The 22,408-nt window shown below is 35.5% G+C and overlaps 1 long non-coding RNA gene and 1 pseudogene across 1 annotated transcript; one reads left to right on the top strand and one right to left on the bottom strand.

Annotated features, from left to right (window-relative positions):
- Positions 1-1,643: 1,643 nt before the first annotated feature.
- Positions 1,644-3,217, bottom strand: LOC138891158 (uncharacterized). The gene is made up of 3 exons (XR_011407478.1): positions 3,174-3,217; positions 2,774-2,841; positions 1,644-1,820 (listed from the first exon to the last, which is right to left on the bottom strand). It is a non-coding gene; the product is annotated as an uncharacterized lncRNA (long non-coding RNA).
- Positions 3,218-12,024: 8,807 nt separating this feature from the next.
- On the top strand, positions 12,025-21,437 carry LOC104244395 (TMV resistance protein N-like; annotated as a pseudogene).
- Positions 21,438-22,408: the final 971 nt, after the last annotated feature.

Below are 22,408 nucleotides of genomic sequence, written 5' to 3'. Positions count from 1 at the left end.
ATGAACACTGAAACTTCAATTGTTTATGACATGCTGAGTAAGCTATACTAAGACTTAAAGACATCAAACCCAAGTCTATATTGAATACAAATTGAGCTCACAATGTTCAGAATGAAAGTCATGAACGAGTTATGAAGTTAGAGAATAGAAGTTCTATAACTATTCAACGAACTAGGCTTAACTATATTTCTGAGGCGATTAATACGTCGTAAAAGAAATGTAGTGTAGGGAGAATCATTAACATTCCCAAATATAGAGAGTTAACCTCACATACCTTAACTTCCTGCTCTTGAGTGTAATACAACATTCACCAACCCTTTAAACTTCAATCTATATCAATACAAGTCAAAGGGATTCCATATTAGCAATAATACTCATGTTTTGGTCACTTAGGCATTTTCTCAAACACTTTGTGGCATAAAGCTTCATAGTCCTTATTAATGGTGTCTCTACACCCAATAACCCATTCTCTTGCTCCTAAATAAATTCTAAAGTCTCAAATGGTTATAATCAACATCATTCTTTATCACCCATAAGGTAAACAATACCTTTAACCAATAATCAACAATCAACACCCCAAACCTATAGCCGTTCATTCTTTTCTATAAAACCCATCAACTCACATCTCAGGAACTAGAATCTATAATCATTAATCCAATGCTAGAATCAATTAGAGGGTGAAGACATTACCTTTTTGAAGTTCAATCCCCTTGAATTCGAGTTTTAGGGTTCCTTCTCTCAACAACGATGTACCGATCGAATATCTAATGATATGGAGAGTTTAACCATGTTCATAAGATGTTGGGAAATTGAAATTAACTTAGAATCACCATTAGAAATTACCTTGGGTGGTGGAGGGACCCTTAAGAAGTTAGGTTTTTGAGAGCTTTCCTTTCTAGAGCAAGTTTTTATGTTGTAGGGCTGTGGGGGACGAAATAGGGCTAAAATGGCTTCCTAAGTCGGCCACCACATCCCAATAAGCCTGACCGCGGTAAATAGCTGGAGCACTGCCTCACGACCGCGGTCGCGGTCAAACGTGGCCGAATGCGGTGGTTATGCATTGTTCTATAAAACGAGAATAACCTTTTACATAGAGCTCCGTTTGGGCTCCAATATATAGTTGGAAAGCTATTTCAAAGCCTACAACTTTCATGCTTTGAGTTTTCCAAATACCTTACACATTTTCACTAAACCCTGCTGGAAGACAGACCTTCTGCGAACTTAGTCGATTTTGTCGAATCTTATGCACATCACTTTCCATCTTGATTTTGAAACAACTATTTTCACCCATAATCAACCCGATGGGGCTTCAAATGTCCAAAATATAACCTTACTACTCCTTTAACTAATTCATACCTAAGCCGAATTTATAGGGTGTTACATTATCTCCCCCTTTGGGATCATTCGTCCTCGAATGATTGTCCTAACTGTAACTTTCGCTAACTCCTATCACGACCCAAAATCCCAACCCGGTCGTGATGGCGCCTCTCTTGAGGACAAGGCCAGCCAATCAACAAAACAGTACATCTCTTTATAATTACTTAGCAGGAATAAGTCTAAATCATGAGCAATATAATCTTAAATGCGAAATAAACGTGATAGAACAAGGAAAACCATCCTAACTCAGCCCGAAATCGGGGTGTCACAAGCCATGAGCTACTACAGAGTTTACTAATATTTTACAAAGTCTAGAATTATCATAAATAACAAAGATAAGGGAGAAAACGGGGCTGCGGATGCAACAGCTACCTCGTTACTCCTAGTCACCGCCTGGCCTGGAAAGAATCAGCGCTCAGGAGCGAACTCAGCTCTGCATGTATCTGCACACATGGTGCAGGGAGTAATGTGAGTACTCCGACCCAGTGAGTAATAAAAATAAATAACGACTGAAAACATGAAATCTCATAACGGCACAATATAGCGCTATCCCAAGCAGTAAAATCAGTTATACAGTAAAATAGTGAGTATCAGATAATTCTTCTTTTAAAACAGTAAAGACAAATAATTTCCACAGTAAGGATAAATCAAAAGCTTGCCCCTCGGGCTCAATATGTAAATCTCAGTATAGTATCAGCCCCTCGGGCTCACTCCCAACTCACCAGCACACAACATCAGCCCCTCGGGCTCACTCCCAACTCACCACACACAAGCAACGGCCTCTCGGGCCCACTCCCAACTCACCTGGGTACCCTGCGCTCACTGGGGGTGTGTACAGACTCCGGAGGGGCTCCTACAGCCCAAGCGCAATATCAATAGGCCTGAAAGCCTTCACACATCACACACGAGGCCTGAAAGCCTCCTCACATCACTCAACATATCCTCACGTATGGCCCTCGGCCTCAATCAGTCCAGAAAATAATCATAAGCCTCTTGGGCATCAGTAAAACAATAGTGCTCAGCTCAACAGCATTATAAATATCATTAAATCTCGAGTTGAGTATAAATGTAGCTGAGTTCACAAAATAATATAATTCAATTGGACTGAATTCAAATAATATTTCAATTCGTGAGGAAAATAGTGATGTAAATTCACAAAAGATTTCAGATAATTGGCACGAAGCCCAAATATGGCAATAAGCCCAATGATAGTGAAAAACAATAAATCTTTATCAATTACGCGGTAAAAATATCAACTGGGATGGACCAAGTCACAATCCCCAAAAGTAAATGACCCCGCGCTCGTCATACAACGCGTGTCCCATCTCAACATAGCAGTATGTTGTGCAATTCGGGGTTTCAAACCCTCAGTGCATCATTTAAAATCATTACTCACCTCAATACGGTCCAACGTCTACTCCACTATGCCCTTGCCTCTCGAATTTACCTCTTCGCGCGTCGAATCTGGTCAAAACCATAACGAATACATTACAATAGGCTAAGGGAATATAACCCAATCAAAAAAACTCGAAAAATATCGAAATTCACGAAATTCGCAAAACCCGAGCCCCGGGCCCACTTCTCGAAAAATTACAAAGTTCACATCACCGGATTCCTCGTCTCGCCACGAGTCCGTACATATCAAATTTAATAAAATCAGAGTTCAAATGACCCCTCAAATCTTCATTTAATCCTCTTAGGTTTCAAGCCCTAAACCACCATTTTTGTCCATAAATTACTTGAGTTTTCAGCTCTAATCCATGTATTTAACTTGGAAGTAAGTAGAAACAACTCACCTTTGATGCTTGATGAAATCCCCCTTGAAATTCTCTCCAAAATAATCCAAGCCAAATGAAAGAAATAAGCCAAATCCGTGTTTTAAAGAATCTGTCCGTGCTTCGTCGAGTTGTACCTTGCACTTGTGCTATATAAGTTGTACATCCTATTAAAATTTTCTCTTATCGGACACCTTCTGCTTAAACACCCATAACGTCTTGTATAAATATCCAAATGATAAATGGTTTGAATATTTAAAAATTAGACTCGAAGATCTTTAATTTGATAGGTTGTACACCATATAACTCTTTATATATCCCGAGATATGAGCTTCTAAAGCGCATCCGTAAATTCTGTCGAAATCGCTCTACCAGCCATTTTCGATCCATCATAACTTTCTGAGATAATATCCAAATCACGAATGGTTTAACTTTCTGAAAACTAAAATGTAAGGGCTACAACTTTCATGTTTTGCAATTTTTCTGATTTCTTATAGATTACAAGATATGAGCTTCCAAACTGGACACCTCGCGCCTGAAATTTTCTGGTCACAGCAGAAGCCTAAAAATTTCTGCAATTTTTTCAAACATGAAATAGTCCGTTTAACCACCCAAAACTCACCCGAGGCCAGTGGGACCTCAACCAATCATGACAACATATCCCATAACATCGTTCAAACTTGTTCCAACCTTTGTAACGCTCAAAAAAACATCACAACACCAAATTCGCATCGGATTCAAACCTATGAACTTTGAAATTTCTAACTTCCACATCCGATGCCGAAACACGTCAAAACTAGTCCGAATGATCTCAAATTTTGCAGACAAGTCCAAAATTACATAACGAAGCTACAGCAACTCTCGGAATTCCATTCCGAGCCTCGGATCAAAATCTTACCTATCAACCGGAATCCGCCAAAATACTAACTTTGCCGATTCAAGCTTAATTCTACACTGGTCATCACAAAAATATTCCGGACACACTCCTAAGTCCCAAATCACCTAACAAAGCTATTTGAACCATAAAATTCGCATTTCGAGTGCTCTAACACATAAGTCAATATCCGGTTGGCTTTTCCAACTTAAGTTTCCTTAAAAGAGACTAAGTGTCTCAAACCTTACCAAAATCATTCAGAATGACTTCAAATTTTTGCACACAAGTCACATTCGACATTAAGGACTTGCCCCAACTTTCGAAATCACATTCCGACCCCGATATCAAAATTTCCACTTCCGGTCGAATTTTCTCAAAAACCTTCAAATTTCTATATTTAGCCAAACGGCTCCAAAATGACCTACGGACCTCCGAATTCACTTCCGATCGCGCTCCCAAATCCAGAATCACCATACGGAGCTACTCCCAGTCTCGGAATTCCAAACGGACATCAATAACACTGAAATGCATTTTAAGCCAAACTGATGCAATTTCTTCTAAAATGCTATCTTCCACAATAGGCGCCAAAACGCTCCCGGGTTATCCAAAACCCGATCCGGGCATACGCCCAAGTACGAAATCATCATACGAACCTGCTGGAATCCGAGGTCGTTTACTCAAAATTCCAATCCTAGTTCATTTCTTCAATTTTAAGCTTTCAAAATGAGAATTTCCATTTAGATTTGACTCCAAACTTCTTGAATTTTAATTCTGACCATACACACAAGTCAAGATACCTGAGATGAAGCTGCTCATGGCCTCAAACTGCTGAATGACGCGCCGGAGCTCAAAACGACCGATCGGGTCGTTACAACTCCGAACCTTAAACGGGTCTGGTGGAAACATGAACTTTCATTAACACTTGCATACTAAACATAATGAATACATGATTACTGAACTGTTGCGATACTGAACTGAATGACTACTGTATTGACTGAATATTGGTCTGCCATTGATACGTGAGTACTGAACTAACATGGATATATGAATATTGAACTGACACGAATAATTGAGTATTGAACTAACATCAATATCTGAGTACTAAATTGGCATGAGTATCTAAGTATTGGGCTGACATGAGTAGTTGAGTATTGAACTGACATGAGTATCTTGGTACTGAACTGACATGAGTATTTGAGTATCGAACTGACATGAGTATTTGAGTATCGAACTGACATGAAGTAGAAACCAAACCAACCATTTGTGGAAGTACAATTAAGAGCAAAACCCATATCTCTACTCGGATATAAACCTAACTCTAAACTAATTAACTCTCTGTGGATTCAATCCCGACCTTTATTGGGTAAAACTGCATCGACCATCCTTGCTATTCTATAGTAGTGTAGGTGTGGACCCGATCAACATGTCCTGGACATTCTTCGCATCTGCGAAAAGATGTTCACATTAGCGAACCCCTGATCGCAAATGCGACATTAGCAACTATTCAAAAATGATTTTGGACGGGATTTTTCATTCATTCTGCCATTTTTCAAAACCTAAACCTCAAGAGGCAATTTTCCAAAGATAATTTCTTCCCTAAATAATATGTAAGTGAATCTTAACTCATTTCTTTCAATCTTTTACTTTTTTTTTTTACAAGATTTCATCCTAGAATCTAAGGTTTTTCATGGTAGAATTGAGGATTTTTGGGTAGAACTTAGGAGTTTCGAAATTTGGGGATTTAGATCTCCAATTGAGGTCAAATTCCAAAATAAATTGTATATTCAAGCTTGAGGGTGAATGGGTGATCGGGTTTTGGTCCGAATTTTGGGTTTTGACCAAGCGGGCCCGAGGTCGGTTTTTGACTTTTTCGGAGAAATATTGGGAAACTTGTAATTATGCATTGGAACTGATTTCTTTTGCGATAATTGATGTTATTAAGTTAATTATGATTAGATACGAGTGGATTGGAGGTGGAATCTAGAGGAAAAGCAGTAATTGAGCTTTGAACTGGCTATTGGATTGAGGTGAGTGTTGTGTCTAACTTTGACTTGAGGGATTAGGTATCCCTGACTTATTTGCTATGTGGAAATTCATGTGTGAGGTGTATAGGTGAGGTGACGAGCACCTATGCGCCGCCAAATTATCTTTTTAACTTGTTCCTTTTCCCCATCCCCAATGTATTATTCTCCTATCTTAACTGCTACATGCTTATTGGTGTTTCCATGATTAATTGCTTCTTGTTAAATGTTTTTTATTGAAGGTATTGATTATTTCGTAGCTTCATTGTACTTCATTATTGGTTAGAGTTGGCTTATCGGTGTTTCATGGTATAACTTGGTTGGTCTCGCTGTGTAGTATAAACTGAGTAAAGTTTCATAATTGTATACCTTTCTGTTTACTTTGGTTGAGGCTTGGTTATTGTGGAAGGTTTTGAGCTAACTAGTGAAATTTTGTTCATATTGTGTGTTTGGTACATATATATATATATATATATATATATATATATATATATATATATATATTGAGGAGGAATAAGGGTGAAATGTGATTGTCTGGTGGGATCGGTTTGCACGCCGCAACAAGGAGTAATAAGGGTGAATGTTCATATTGTTACTGATACTGATATATGGTGGGATCGGGATGCATGATGCATCAATTATGTATTTTTGTGTTTTTATTCAACTGTGTAAGACACTTTCGGAGTTTTATAATTTATTTGAGGATTGGTTATAGCTGGATACTAATGAGATACTGGAGTTCCGTACTTATTCTTTGCAAGTTATTGTCTTATTTCATTCTGCACTTCTTTCTGCTTTATTGTATACTGTTTGCATGTTATATTATAATTGCCCCGCCAAAGCCTCGTCACTTACCAGTACATGGGGTCGGTTGTACTAATACTGCACTCTGCACTTTCTGTGCAAATTTTAGAGCTGGTTGTAGCTGATCGTGAGGTCGGTTGCAGGCATTCACCTAGGAGACCCAAGGTAGTCCTGCAGGCGTCCGCACATCCTGGCGTCCCCTCCTATGTTTTACATTTCTGTTTTATTTTCTTTCGAGACAAATATATTTTTCTTTCACACCAATACGTGTAGATATTTATAGAATGTTCGTGAGTTGTGACACTAGTTTCTGAATGGTCACTGTTTGGGTTTTTGTTAACAGTATAAGGAAAAATATTAGTTAATTATGTACTTCCGCTTTTATTTTCGTTGATTTAGTTTTTGTTAAATTTTAATTATAAAATATAAAGGAAAAAATGAACAGAATGTTGGCCTGCCTAGCGAGTACGATATTAGGCGTCATCACGATCCCAACGATGGAAATTTTGGATCGTAACAAGAGCATATATTTTTGTCGTGGAAGTAATACTCAATGAGACTCCACCATATATAATGCTACATTATCCAATAGCAATAATTGATGGAATAGATCCCATCTTTTTTAGAAACTTTTCATTTTTGGAGTGATACTTATTTATAACTTAATCGAAAATATCATCAGCTGTCGTACTGCAGCAACCACAATAAATAACCCAAAAAGAAGTCTCTGAATTCTAATAAACTTTATTCTTAAAGACATGAAAAAATTACACAAATGTCAAGAGCTAAACGAGAGGTGTTAATCGGGCCGGGCTGACCCGCTAACAACCCGGTTCAACCCGGGTCAGCCCGGGTCAGCCCGGTCCAGCCCGTTACTGTACATATGTGTGCGGGTTGGGACGGGTTGGACGGGGGGCGGGCTAGTAACGTTAAGTTTTCGCCAAACGGGTACCCGAACCCGCCACAACCCATTAAGCCCTTCACGGGTTCTTAACGGGCCTCAGCCCACAAAACCGCCCAATTTTTTATTTTTTTTAAATTAATCTGACCGTTGCCAATGGTCAAATTTCAAAAATGACCGTTGGCCAATGGCCAAATATGTCAAAAACAGCCAAAATTTGGTATTTTATTTATATTTTAGCCCCCCCCCCCCTTATAATTTGTAAATTGCAATTGAATCCTTTTAAAAAACTATAAATACTCCCTTTCTTTTTCATTATTCCTCACAATTATCTCTCAATTCTCTCTAATTATCTCTCAATTCTCTCTTGATAATATTATCAATTGCACATTATTTCAAGCTTTCAAGTTTCAACTTACAAGTTTCATACTTTCATTACAAAAGTATTATTATCATAAATTTCTAATTCAATTATTCAGGTGAAGTGTGACATTAATTATCAAGTTATCAAATATCAATTGAAGATTTGAAGTTTGAGTTTCTACTTTCTCGTTTCTATATCAAATTTAGTGCAGCATTCGGAATCCCGGTACACTCGTTCCATCCCTTTCTCTTTATTATTTAGAATTATTATTTGAATTTTTTGTTTTAAATTAGATAATGGATTTACTTAGAGCGGCCAAAAAAGCTTGCACTAGTAAAGGTGGTAGTAAGAAAAATTCCAAAAGAGTAAGAGGTGGTTCTTCTAGTAGTGCAACACATGTTTCTGAAAGTTCACCTGAAAATGTAAATGTAGATTATGAGCTACTTCAAGAAAATTTTGGTATTGATGATGATTTAGATGATATTTTAGATTATATTCAATCACCCGATAATCTTGAAACACCACCACCTATACCCGGTAATGCTAGTCAAAATATTAGAGGTGGAAGTGTAAGTAAGTCTCCTTTGCCTATTAAGAAGAATAGAAGATTAAGAAGTAAGTGTTGGAATTTTTTTGATAGACTAGAAAATGAGAAAGATTATGTAAAATGTAAAATATGTAATGAAGTTTATAAGCACGAGCCCGGTAAGAATGGGGGAACGGGTCAACTTCGTAGGCACATGGAAGAAATTCATCCTATTGATTGGGGAGTAGGCGATGAAGCTGGGCAACCAAAACTTAACCCGGTCACTAGGGGGTTAATGGGTAAATACGATATTAAAAAAGATCGAGAAGAATTAGCTAAAATGATTGTTTTAGGTTGTTTACCTTTTAGTTTTTCTTCTTCATCATATCTTGTTACTTATATTCAAAGAATTTATAACCCTATGTTTAAAGGTATTCCTAGAAGTACTTGTAGATCTGATATCTTTAGGCTTTATGGACAATATCAGACATATATACGTTATTTGTTCACTAGTCTTTCTTGTAAAGTTTCTCTTACTTCTGATATTGGTCGTGCTGTAAATGGAAATGATTATTTAACTGTTACATGTCATTGGATAGATGATAATTTTTGTATGCAAAAACATATTATTGCTTTTAAATACGATGGAGATCAAAGTCATACCAGTGTATTTATAAGTGCTACTTTCCATGAAGTTGCTTTATTTTATAATCTTTCTGAAAAAGTTTTGTGTATGTCATTTGATAATGCTTCTAACAACACTTCTGCTATTACATTACTAAAATTGCATCTACGCCCACCACTTCCTGAAATAATTCATATTAGATGTGCATGTCATATTTATAACTTGATTGTGAAGAGTGGCCTTGACTTATTTCACAATGACATCACTTTAGTTAGAAGAGTTGTTGGTGTAATTCAAGGAAATAATAGAAGTGCTAGATTAAATGCATTTAAGGAAAAATGTGTACACTATGGACTAAAACCAAGACTCATGCCTGAAGAAATAGTTACTAGGTGGAATTATACTTATTTGTTCCTAAGATGTTGTTATAAATATAGAATGCCTATAACTGAAGTTGCTAATTCTCATTGTACCGATCCTAACCGTCTGTTAACATCTAAAAATTGGGATGCCATTCATGATGTTGTACAATTTTTACAAAAATTTTATGTGGCTACACTTGAGTTTTCTGGAGCTTATTATCCTACTATTGTAAATGGTTTAGTTCACATTGCTGAAATTTCTCTTTTACTACATAAGTTGAAGGCGAAAGAGGGATATACTAATGTTATTGAAACCATGCTAGATAAGTTTAAAATATTTCTTCCCAATTCCTCATATTTACCTAATTGGTGCAATTTTAAACCCTACTATCAAAATGATAAAGTGTCGCCAATTAATCAGTGCTTTATATACTTATATAGATATTGGACCAACTGAAACTCCTGATACTGAGACTTGTATTTCTGATCTGCACAAACATTTACAAATTTTGTATAATTATTATGCTAATATTGCTGATGCTTCTTCAGTTGTAGATGCAAATATTCCTTCAAGTAATACTTCAACATCTGGAACAAATTTGGAAGATGATGATAATGTTCAAGATTATTTGATTTGGTCTACACTAGGAGAGCATCAACAAACCAGTAGCCGGAATATTGATGAACTCCAAGTCTACTTGCAAAAGTCACCGGATCCCCTCACAAAGGATTTTTTACCTCTGAGTTGGTGGAGGAGCAACACAAATCAGTTTCCTGTTCTTTCGGCCATGGCTCGAGACGTTCTAAATGTGCCTATTTCAACAGTCGCATCAGAGAGCGCATTTAGCCAAGCAAGACAGCAACTAGGAGATACCCGTCATTCATTGGGCAGCAACGCTTTGGAAGTTCTAGTGTGCTTCAGAGATTGGATTAGATCAGAACGGTGAAATCAAGGGCGCGACGATGTAGATGAAGAGGAACACCAAGAAATTGGAGATATAATGGTTTATGGTACCGATTATAATACCGAAACCAAGCACCTCACATTGACATGGAAGAGCTTACAAAGATGATGCAAAACATTTGATTTACTATTACTTTTTTTTTTAACAATTGTTGTAAACTTTTAATTTGCAAGTTCAAATATTTAAAAAATCAAAAAAGAACTAGCAAATTAATTAGAAGTACTATATATTATTCAATAAAAATATCAAAGTTACTTAAAAATTGTGAATTTTTATATTGCATAATGTCTTATACTCTTATTCAATATTTTTTATATAGACTTATGCATTTATATTAATATGTTTTATGTTTTAGACTTTTAGTTTGTTCTTTTAATTCTAACCCTTAAAAGTTCAATTCTAATCTTTAATTTTAACCCTTAAAAGTTTGAAAACACTTAGTACTTAACTATCAATAACATTGAAAAAGAAAAATATAAGATAGTTAAAAATAATTTTAAAAAAAACGAAAGCCCGACCCGCCCGAACCCGCTAGGCCCGAACCCGTAGGGCCCTATAGAACCCGAAAAATCCCAGCCCGCCACCAGCCCGTTAACTTCAGCCCGCTAACAACCCGCCCGTAACCCTAACGGACTGACCATTTTTGTGTCTAGCCCGTCCGATAAACACCTATAAGCTAAACACAATGGAAGGTCAAGGTTCTTCATAATGTATTAATAATGGCGTTGAAAAGTTATGCTTCTAAAAAATGGGACGCCTCCTTCTTTATATTGAAACAACGGAAAAAAAATCCTTAATTAGTACAGTTGTCATCAATTGTTTACATATCCTAATCTACATCTTCAATGTCGGCAATTATTATATTTAAAAAAATTACCTTCACTTAGTTGACAATAAAAGTCTTTTTTTGGGACGTGTCTATGACTTGTCACGCATTTTCTTTTGTAAACCTACCTGCTAAAGGCGGAATCAATAGAAAAAAAAAAAGGATTGAAAAGTCGACCAGATAATTCCTTTTTTTTTTCTTTGGCAGAATGATATGTTTTGTACGATTTTGTCGAAATTTTATTATAACTTTCTTAACCTTAATAAATTGGGAATAGATTTGCGATTAAATTTTATTTGTGGTCATTCAACTGTGTTATGTAAAAGTCATTAAATTTTGTATTTATTAAAAAAGAACTGAGAAATATTTTGTTGGACGAAGACTTTGTCAACCTCCATAGAAATTAAAATAGAAAAAAAATCAATCAATGGGGTCCTTTTTCTTTGGCAGAGAAGAGAGAGAGGGAGGATGTTTGTGCTTTTGAGCAATAATTCAATTCAATTCAATTGGGATAGGTAGACTCTTTCTTTGTAGCTTCCCACTTGTATTTTTATATGTCCATTGTGTATATACAGAGGAGTATTGGGAGGACTTTGTCCATTGAAGGAATTTCCTACCTCCTTCTATTAAAGTTCAAAGAAAACCCATCTCATACAAACTTTTCTTATTTGAAGTGCTAGTAGCTAGTTGTTTATTTCTTTCTCTGATATTATCAGTTGATCTCTTACGACAACTACAATTTATCCACATACAGGTTTTTTTCTTTTCAATCAATGGCATCATCTTCTGCTTCTGCGAGTACTTCACAATTTCCTTGGTGGAACTACAAAGTCTTTCTAAGTTTTAAAGGTGAAGATACTCGAAAAACATTTATAGGTCACCTCTTCAAAGGCTTGGAAAACAGTGGAATATTCACATTTCAAGATGATAAAAGGCTAGAGCATGGCACTTCAATATCAGATGAACTCTTGAAAGCTATCGAACAGTCTCAAGTTGCCCTTGTCGTTTTCTCAAAAAATTATGCGACATCGAGGTGGTGCTTAGATGAGCTAGTGAAGATCATGGAATGCAAGGATCAATGCGGACAAACTGTCATACCAGTCTTCTATGATGTGGATCCATCACATGTTCGGAATCAGAGGGAGAGCTTTGCTGAAGCCTTTAACAAACACGAAACAAGCTATAAGGATGATGATGAAGGAATGCAGAAGCTCCAAAGATGGAGGAACGCTCTAACTGCTGCCGCAGATCTAAAAGGATATGATATTCGTGACGGGTGAGTTAAAAACACATACTCCCTCCGTTTCAATTTATGTGAACCCATTTGACTGGGCACGGAGTTTAAGAAAAGAGATAAACTTTTGAACTTGTGGTGTAAAATGAAGCACATATATTTTGTGTGGCTATAAATCATTGCATAAAGGTAAAGAGATCATTTGCACGGACTAAAAAGGAAATAGGTTCACGTAAATTGAAACGGACGAAATAGTATTTTCTTATAATGAAAAAAATAGAATACCACAAAGATGATTGCTCAATTGCTAAGCACCTCCAACTCCAAACCCTTGGGTTGCGGGTTCGAGTTACCATATGAGAAAAGTGAGGAGCTCAAAAGGAATAATTTTCATTCAAATGTGGTTGCGTATGTGAAGACTACATATTCTACTTTAGAAAAAAGAATTTGTACCTCAAAAATGAGTTAAAAAGAATAGACACTAAATAAATTTATCATATTTACAAAATAAAAATTAAAAGGTGGAAGCTTAATCAATTTATTTTGTTAAGAATACTGCTTACACAATCTAATTTCATTGATTGTCATTTAGACGTTAAAAATGTTTTTATTTTTATTTTCCTGAAAAAAAAGAATGATGGTTGTTATATACGTTTCTATCAGTAAGAAGGTATTGTTCCTATCAATATAATTAGAGAGAACAAATACAAACATCTTAATATTTTGATTGCTCCTTCAAGCGTTTGTTTTATGTGCGTAATCTTTTAATCATCTCTATGCAAATTAACAATATTTAGTAGCTCAATTTGTTAGCTATTTACCTAGTTGATGAGAGTTTGATTCCTCACCTTGCAATCTTCTCTCCTTTTCCCCCACCCCTATGTAATAAAAAATAATAATTATGAATTCTTACTAATACTTGACTTTCTTACATTTATCCACAATTAATTTTCTTATTTTTGTAGGATTGAAGTAGAGAATATTCAGCAGATTGTCGACCAAATTTCCAAATTGTGTAATAGTGCTAATTTGTCTTCTTTGCGAGAAGTTGTGGGAATAGATACTCATCTGGAGAAACTAAAGTCTCTACTTAAGGTAGGAATCAATGATGTTCGGATCATATTGGGGATCTGGGGCATGGGCGGTCTAGGGAAGACGACAATAGCAAGAGCCATTTTTGACACTTTATCTCACCAATTTGAAGCTGCTTGTTTCCTTGCGGATATTAAAGAAAATGAAAAACTACATTCTTTGCAAAACACTCTTCTCTCTGAATTGTTAAGAAAAAAAGATGATTATGTCAATAATAAGCATGATGGGAAGCAGACGATTCCAGACAGACTTCGCTTTAAGAAGGTGCTAGTTGTGCTCGATGATATAGATCATAAAGACCATTTAGATTATTTAGCAGGTGATCTTAGTTGGTTTGGTAATGGCAGTAGGGTTGTTGTAACAACTAGAGACAAGCATTTGATAGGGAAGGATGATATAATATATGAAGTGACTGCACTACCTGATCATGAATCCATTCAATTGTTCTATCAGCATGCTTTCAAAAAAGAGGTTCCAGATGAGTGTTTTAAGGAGCTTTCATTGAAGGTAGTAAATCATGCTAAAGGCCTTCCTTTAGCCCTCAAAGTATGGGGTTCAATGCTGCATAACCTACGAATAACTGAATGGGAAAGTGCTATAGAGCACATGAAAAATAACTCTAATTCTGGAATTGTTGATAAGCTCAAAATTAGTTATGATGGATTAGAGCTCATCCAACAAGAGATGTTTCTAGATATAGCATGCTTCTTGAGAGGGAAATATAAAGATTACGTCATGCAAATTCTTGAGAGTTGTCATTCTGGAGTTGAATACGGATTGCGTGTCTTAATTGACAAATCTCTTATATTTATCTCTGAAAAATGTCAGATTCAAATGCACGACTTAATACAAGAAATGGGTAAATATATAGTGAACTTGCCAAAGAATCCGGGAGAGCGCAGCAGACTATGGCTCGTCAAGGATTTCAAAGAAGTGATGAGCAACAGTACAGTAAGTAGGCTAAACAATGCAATAATATTTAATTTCTAATTTTTATATTCCAAAGACACATAGGGCAGTCAATTCCAATTATTTGTTCATCTTGCTTCATCTTCTTGCAGGTACGTGCTTTTAGTTGTTTACTTTAGTTAGTAGGAGAAGCAAAAATAATAATAATTGCCTAATTAGCAAAAAAAAAAAAAAAAACTGCCCAATTTGTTTAATAGCCTCTTTAATTTTTGTTGCCTAATTTGTTTTTCTTATATTTTTAAGCAGTGGGTTAGTCTAGTAGCCACATAATTTGTTTGATCCAGTTTCATTCTTTGGATTAAAGATTCACTTTACCATTGTTTATTTTTTCTTATTTTAAAAAGTTACTACAATTTATTGGTATTGTTTCAATTACAATTTCTTTCTATCACAACATGAAAAACTTGTAGAATTGACTCTAATGAACTTCTAAGAAATGTAATACAATCACCCTCTATAACAATCTCGCTTGTTCCGATATTTTTTGACTTTTATAGTGAATGACACCTATAACAACATTTGGGGTTTAAATACTTTTTGACAGTTATAGATAAAAATTATCCAAAAATCAACAATTTTTGCTTTTCCAATGTTACATATAAAAGATAAGAAATTTATTCAAATTTAAAATCTCAAAAAATATGCATATTTCACTTGTTAAATATTGAAAAAGACTAATACATTATTAATAAATTCATAACTAAACATATAAAGATTTAAACCATAAGTCACACATTTTAAATCTACTTAGGAAAATAAAGTCTTTCAAGATTAATGGAAGAACTTTGTAATTGTAGTTTGTTTCATGGATTTTATTTTCTTACTAGCAATATAACGCTTGAATTTTTCCGAAGTAACATCAATATTTCTTAAAAAGTAGTCATATTAGCAAGCGGATTTTATGCGATATTTGAAATTATACTTTGTAGACTAATGATCTTCTTATACCAGGGGACCATGGCAATGGAAGCAATCTTTCTTCCTTATCTCAATTCTGGTACATTACGCTTTAGCAAAAATATGAAAAGGCTTAGGATATTTAACATAGAGAGGTCGTTGAACTGTGATGGTTCCATTAAGTATCTGCCCAACAGCTTGCGTTGGTTTGTGTGGGAGAACTTTCCTTGGAAGTCATTGCCATCTACATTTGAACCCAAAATGCTTGTTCACCTTGAACTCTGGGGTAGTTCACTGCATTATTTATGGATGGAAACAAAGGTACAATAGCTGACTTCTATTTTATTGCTATTTATTTTTCTTTTTAACTATCTTTGTCCTTTAATTTAGTGATAATAAACAAATATTATTGCTTTTGTCAAGTATTATTTGAGGTACTTCCTTTTTTTTTTTTTTTGAATTATGATGCATGTCTTTAAATGAAAAAGAGTAAGTTGCTCTAGCGGTAAGCACCCCCACTTCCAACCAAGAGGTTGTGAGTTCGACTCACCCCAAGAGCAAGGTGGGGAGTTCTTGGAGGGAGGGATGCCGAGGGTCTATCGGAAACAACCTCTCTACCCCAAGGTAGGGGTAAGATGTGCGTACACACTACCCTCCCCAGACCCCACTAGTGAGATTATAATGGGTTGTTATTGTTGTTGTTGTTTTTAAATGAACAAAAGTTACTCCCTCCGGTTCATAAAAGTGATTTTTTTGCCTTTTTATTTTGATCCAAAAGAAGTAACCTTTTACATAATCAAGAAGGAATAAATTTTATTTTTTCAAGCTTTGCCCTTGTTTACAAATCTCAATATATCAAGTTAACAATATTCTAATTTTAATTAAGGGTAGTTTAGTCAAAATACTTTTTTTCCTAGGAGTCCTTATTTTCTTAGGAGTGTGTCCAAGGCCAAAATGTTACTTATTATGGTCCGAAGGGAGTATTGATTGATTAACAAGCTCAAATTAATGTATTTCCATCTCCAAAAAAAAAATTTGTATTTTATATTATTTGGGGTTATTTCTTAGACCTTAGTATTATTGTAAGATCTTTTTGTCCTTTTTCCCCAAATCTTCTCATCGTTATTTTAACTAAGAAGCTCAATTTAAGAACTCATTCAATTATTTCTCTTAGTAATATTAGATTCATATGAATCTCATCCTAGGGTTGTACGTAGTGGGACGGAAGGACTACTTATTAGTTAAATAGAAGGAATTTATTGTGTACAATTATTTTCTCGAATGACATATACACTTTCATATATTGCTTCCGGATTTAACATTTGGGTTTCCCTATTTTATATTACAATTTATTAAAGAGAGAAACACTTTTCTCTTTGTTACAGTTTTTTTTTTCAATCAAGTTAAATTACAGTTAGCAATATTTTTATTTATAATTTCCTTTTATTCAGTTTCTTAACAAGTAATTTTCCATACATAAAAATTAAATTTCTAATTTCGCACAAAAATAATGTGTTGGCCCTCATAATTCAAATGCTTTCATTCATTTCTTGTCAATGGAGTAATAAATACTTTTAGGAAAGCTAGCAATAAGTAATTAAAAATCAAGAAAATAGAGGTCATTTACTTATTTGATGCCCACAAATACAAATGATAGATAACCAAATATGTTATTATTGGAATCTTGTGGAGCAGCAAAATAGGTTCTTTTTTTCCCCTCTCTATCTCATTACGTGTGTGTTTTGAACAGCATTTGCCATCTCTACGGAGGATAGATCTCAGCTCCTCTAGAAGACTGAGGCGAACACCAGATTTCACGGGGATGCCAAATTTGGAGTATTTGAATATGTTATATTGCAGAAATCTTGAAGAGGTTCACCATTCCCTGAGATGTTGCAGCAAACTCATTCGGTTAAATTTGAATAATTGTAAAAGCCTTAAGAGGTTTCCATGTGTTAACGTGGAATCTCTTGAATATCTGAGTTTAGAATATTGCTCAAGTTTAGAGAAATTTCCAGAAATCCACGGGAGAATGAAGCCGGAGATACAGATTCACATGCAAGGCTCTGGGATAAGGGAACTACCATCATCTATTACTCAGTACCAAACTCATATTACCAAGCTAGATTTGAGAGGTATGGAAAAACTTGTAGCTCTTCCAAGCAGCATCTGTAGGTTGAAAAGTTTGGTTAGTCTGAGTGTGTCGGGTTGCTTCAAACTTGAAAGCTTGCCAGAAGAGGTAGGGGATTTAGAAAACTTGGAGGAGCTTGATGCCAGTTGTACTCTAATTTCACGACCTCCGTCTTCCATCGTTCGCTTGAGCAAACTTAAAATCTTTGATTTTGGAAGCTCCAAAGATAGAGTGCACTTTGAGCTCCCTCCGGTGGCAGAAGGATTTCGCTCATTGGAAACTTTGAGTCTTAGAAACTGCAATCTAATAGATGGAGGACTTCCGGAAGATATGGGATCCCTATCCTCTTTGAAAAAGTTGTATCTTAGTGGAAATAATTTTGAGCATTTGCCTCGAAGCATAGCCCAACTTGGTGCCCTTCGAATCTTGGAATTAAGAAATTGCAAGAGGCTTACACAGCTGCCAGAATTTACGGGGATGCTAAATTTGGAGTATTTGGATCTGGAGGGATGTAGTTATCTTGAAGAGGTTCACCATTCCCTGGGGTGTTGCAAAAAACTCATTCGGTTAAATTTGAGTTTTTGTAGTAGCCTTATAAGGTTTCCATGTGTTAACATGGAATCTCTTAAATATCTGAGTGTAGGAGAGTGCTCTCGCTTAGAGAAATTCCCAGATATCCATGGGAGAATGAAGCCGGAGATACAGATTCACATGAAACGCTCTGGGATAAGGGAACTACCATCATCTATTTCTCAGTACCAAACTCATATTACCGAGCTAGATTTGAGAAGTATGCATAACCTAGATTCCAGAGGCTACTAGAACTTCCCCCAGAATTAAATGAATTGTGTGTAGATTGTCTATTGATTCTCCATCTTAACCATGGTGAGTTAAAGGATTCCAACGAGTATAACTTTTTATGCTCAAATCAGATCCTGGTATTGTGGAGAAAGCTGAGTACGAGATGAAGTTGAGGTTCGTTCTCCCTTATGATCTCTCTGTTCTTTTATGGGTTTTTAGGAAAAAGTGAAAATAAGCAATGACGGCTTTGTGTTAGCTTGCCTATTATACCAGATGAATCACAGAATACTAGTTTTGTGGTAGAGTTAAAGGCTCACAATCTTTTAAATGTCTTGCAAAATATTGAATGCTAGATTATTATACCAATTGTTACTTAGTATGATCGTTTCAAATTAGGTATATCCGATCCTTTTAATCTTAATGTCTGTTGTTACTTGTTAAAATGGATCTTGATCAAAGTAATAGCATCTATATCTCTATATTACTTATAAATGGTTTTAACAAGTTCACTCTTGCTTTTGGATTAGTTCAAATGGATGGGAACACAAGGTATTTTGAGGTCTGTAGAGGCTGCTATCGTTCGAGGCTGGGCTTTCGCGAACCCAGCTATTTTCTCGAATTGTGTACAACTATTTTCTCGAATGATATATACGCTTTCATACATTGTTTCCAGATTTAACATTTGGGTTTCCCATTTTATATTACATTTTTTTAAAGAGAGACACTTTTCTCTTTGCTACAATTTTTTTCAATCATGTTAAATACAGTTACCAATATTTTTATTTATAATTTACTTTTATTCAGTTTCTTAACAAGATATTTTCCATGTATAAAAAATAAATTTCTAATTTCGCATAAAAAATAATTTCGCCCACAAATACAAATGAAAAAATAAAACAGTTTCTAAATTCCTAGATAGCCCCTAACCAAATACTTTATTATTGGAATCCTGCATAGCAGCAAAATAGGTTCTTTCTTTTTTCTCTCTATCTCATTCTGTCTCTGTTATGAACAGCATTTGCCGTCTCTGCGGACGCTAGATCTCAGCTTCTCTGAAAGACTGATGCGAACACCAGATTTCACGGGGATGCCAAATTTGGAGTATTTGGTTCTGGAGGAATGTAGTAATCTTGAAGAGGTTCACCATTCCCTTGGATGTTGTAGGAAACTCATTCGGTTACATTTGAGTTGGTGTGAAAGCCTTAAGAGGTTTCCATGTGTTAACGTGGAATCTCTTGAATATCTGGGTTTAGAAGATTGCGATAGTTTAGAGAAATTTCCAGAAATCCACGGGAAAATGAAGCCGGAGATACAGATTCGCATGCAACGCTCTGGGATATGGGAACTACCATCTTCTATTACTCAGTACCAAACTCATATTACCAAGCTAAATTTGAGGTATATGAAAAACCTTGTATCTCTTCCAAGTAGCATCTGTAGGTTGAAAAGTTTGGTTAGTCTATATGTGTGGCGTTGCTCAAAACTTGAAAGCTTGCCAGAAGAGATAGGGGATTTAGACAACTTGGAGGTGCTTGATGCCAGAGATACTCAAATTTCACGACCTCCGTCTTCCATAGTCCGCTTGAACAAACTTAAATTCTTGAGTTTTGGAGACTTGGAACATGGAGTGTACTTTGAGTTCCCTTCAGTGGCTGAAGGATTACGGTCATTGGAAACTTTGAGTCTCAAAAACTGCAATCTAATAGATGGAGGACTTCCGGAGGATATTGGATCCTTATCCTCTCTGAAAAAATTGAATCTCAGAGGAAATAATTTTGAGTATTTGCCTCGAAGCATGGCCCAACTTGGTGCTCTTCGATCCTTAGACTTATCATATTGCCAGAGGCTTACACAGCTACCAGAACTTCCACCAGAATTAAATGAATTGCATGTAGATTGTCAAATGGCTCTGAAATTTATCCATGATTTAGTAACAAAGAGGAAGAAACAACAGAGGGTGATATTCAAACCACTGAATAATACTATATATAATTTGTTTGCACATGCCCTGTTTCAGAATATCTCTGCTTCAAATTCCTTGTCCCAAAGTGTGTTTACCATTTGGCATATTAAGATGAAGATCCCAAGTTGGTTCCACCATCAGGGAAGGGATAGAAGTGTATCCGTCAATTTGCCTGAAAATTGGTATATACCTGATAAATTCTTGGGATTTGCTGTATGTCACTCTGGCAGATTAGTTGACACAACAGTCCACTTGATTCCCGTATGTGATGATGGGATGTCGTGGATGAACCGAAAACTTGGCTTATCCAACCATTTAAAAAAAGATAATATTAATTTTTTCTTGGTACCTCTTGTTGGCTTATGGGATCCATCTAAGGCAAATGGAAAAACGCCAAATGACTATGGGCTTATTAGGTTATTTTTTTCTGGAAAAGTGAAGAAGTATGGACTTCGTTTGTTGTATAAAGAAGAAGCTGAGGTTGAGGCCTCGTCCACAAATGAGGGCAAATAACAATGAACCAACAAAACATTCCACTGGGATAAGGAGGACCCGATATAACAATGGTGAACACCATGACTCCGTGACCAATGAAGTCAGTTCCTCCTCCTCTTCTAAGAAACAACGATCACATTTCTAATTTTTAGGGAAACTGTCTTTGAGAATCTGCAGCAACAATTTGAGGGGCCTGTCTCTTTAGAAACTTTGCAGCTCAAATACACAGGTATATATATACCAAGACCAAGTGTTTTCTAATTTTGATTGCAGTTAGCATCAGGTGTTGCTGAAAGTGAGTGTGTATACAATAATGTGAATTCTACTTTCTGTTTGGAGGAACTTTCTCATTAACAAGTACTATAAGAAAGTCATTTTTAAATGTAACATGAAAGTTCTTTCTTCAAGTAGCTTTTAAGCAGATAGGTTAAAGAACGTACAATTCGTAAAATGGACCAACACTAAGATTCTTTCGCATAAAAAAGTTTTTTTTCAACATCTGGAAAGTTTAAGAAAATAATAGAATGTAAAGTACTAAATTTGGTAAATGAAATGAAGCCCACTGTTTAACTTATGGATGCCAGAAAGTTAATCATCCATGCTGAAAAGATGTCAAATTCACGTCTTGAATGTTAGCTTTCTATGCTAACATTCAAATTTGTATTTTCGACTTGTTCATTTATGATGCTTCAATTTACAATTTAATTGGCTCTCTATGAAATAAACTATTTTGTTCTTTAATTAGTTACTCATCATTTTCTGGATATTGTTGAGGTAATAGCTAGTGTGCTTTTAATGAATGAATTTACAGGTTCTGTATATTAGTGTTTTAGGACAGAAAAAGCAAAGTACAAGGACTTGAGACCTGTCCAGGCTCTCCAATTGAAAAATTAGATGTCACAATAGCATCTTACATGATTGAGGCAGTATATATTTCAATTCTTATTTGTGCAAACCATGACGTAGTTTGATTTTTGGGTGTATAATGGTCTTTTAAAAAAAATAAAAAAATACAGAACATATATTTAGAAACTACTCCCTCCATTTCAATTTATATGAATCTGTTTGAATGAGCATAGAGTTTAAGAAAAAATGAAGACTTTTGGAATTTGTGGTCCTAAACAAGTCAAAAAGGATCCAGAGTATTTGTGTGGTTATAAAAGCTTCTCATTAAGGGTATGATTGTAAGTTAAGCTAAGTTATTTCCAAATTTAAAAAGGGGTCATTCTTTTTGGAACGGACCAAAAAGGAAATAGGTTCACATAAACTAGAACGGAGGGAGAGTACAAAATTGTAATTACTCAGGTCAAGATGGTTCCCACAATCAAGATTTTGAAATATGCAAAAAGTAAGACTTTTTATTTGAACTTATGGACAAATCTATTCCCAGTTACTATACATCTAAA

This window comes from Nicotiana sylvestris, chromosome 5 (genome assembly GCF_000393655.2).
Source record: "Nicotiana sylvestris chromosome 5, ASM39365v2, whole genome shotgun sequence".
Lineage (NCBI taxonomy): Eukaryota > Viridiplantae > Streptophyta > Magnoliopsida > Solanales > Solanaceae > Nicotiana > Nicotiana sylvestris.
The sequence above is the reverse complement of the archived record's forward strand: the minus strand, read 5'-3'. Positions and strand labels throughout refer to the sequence as shown.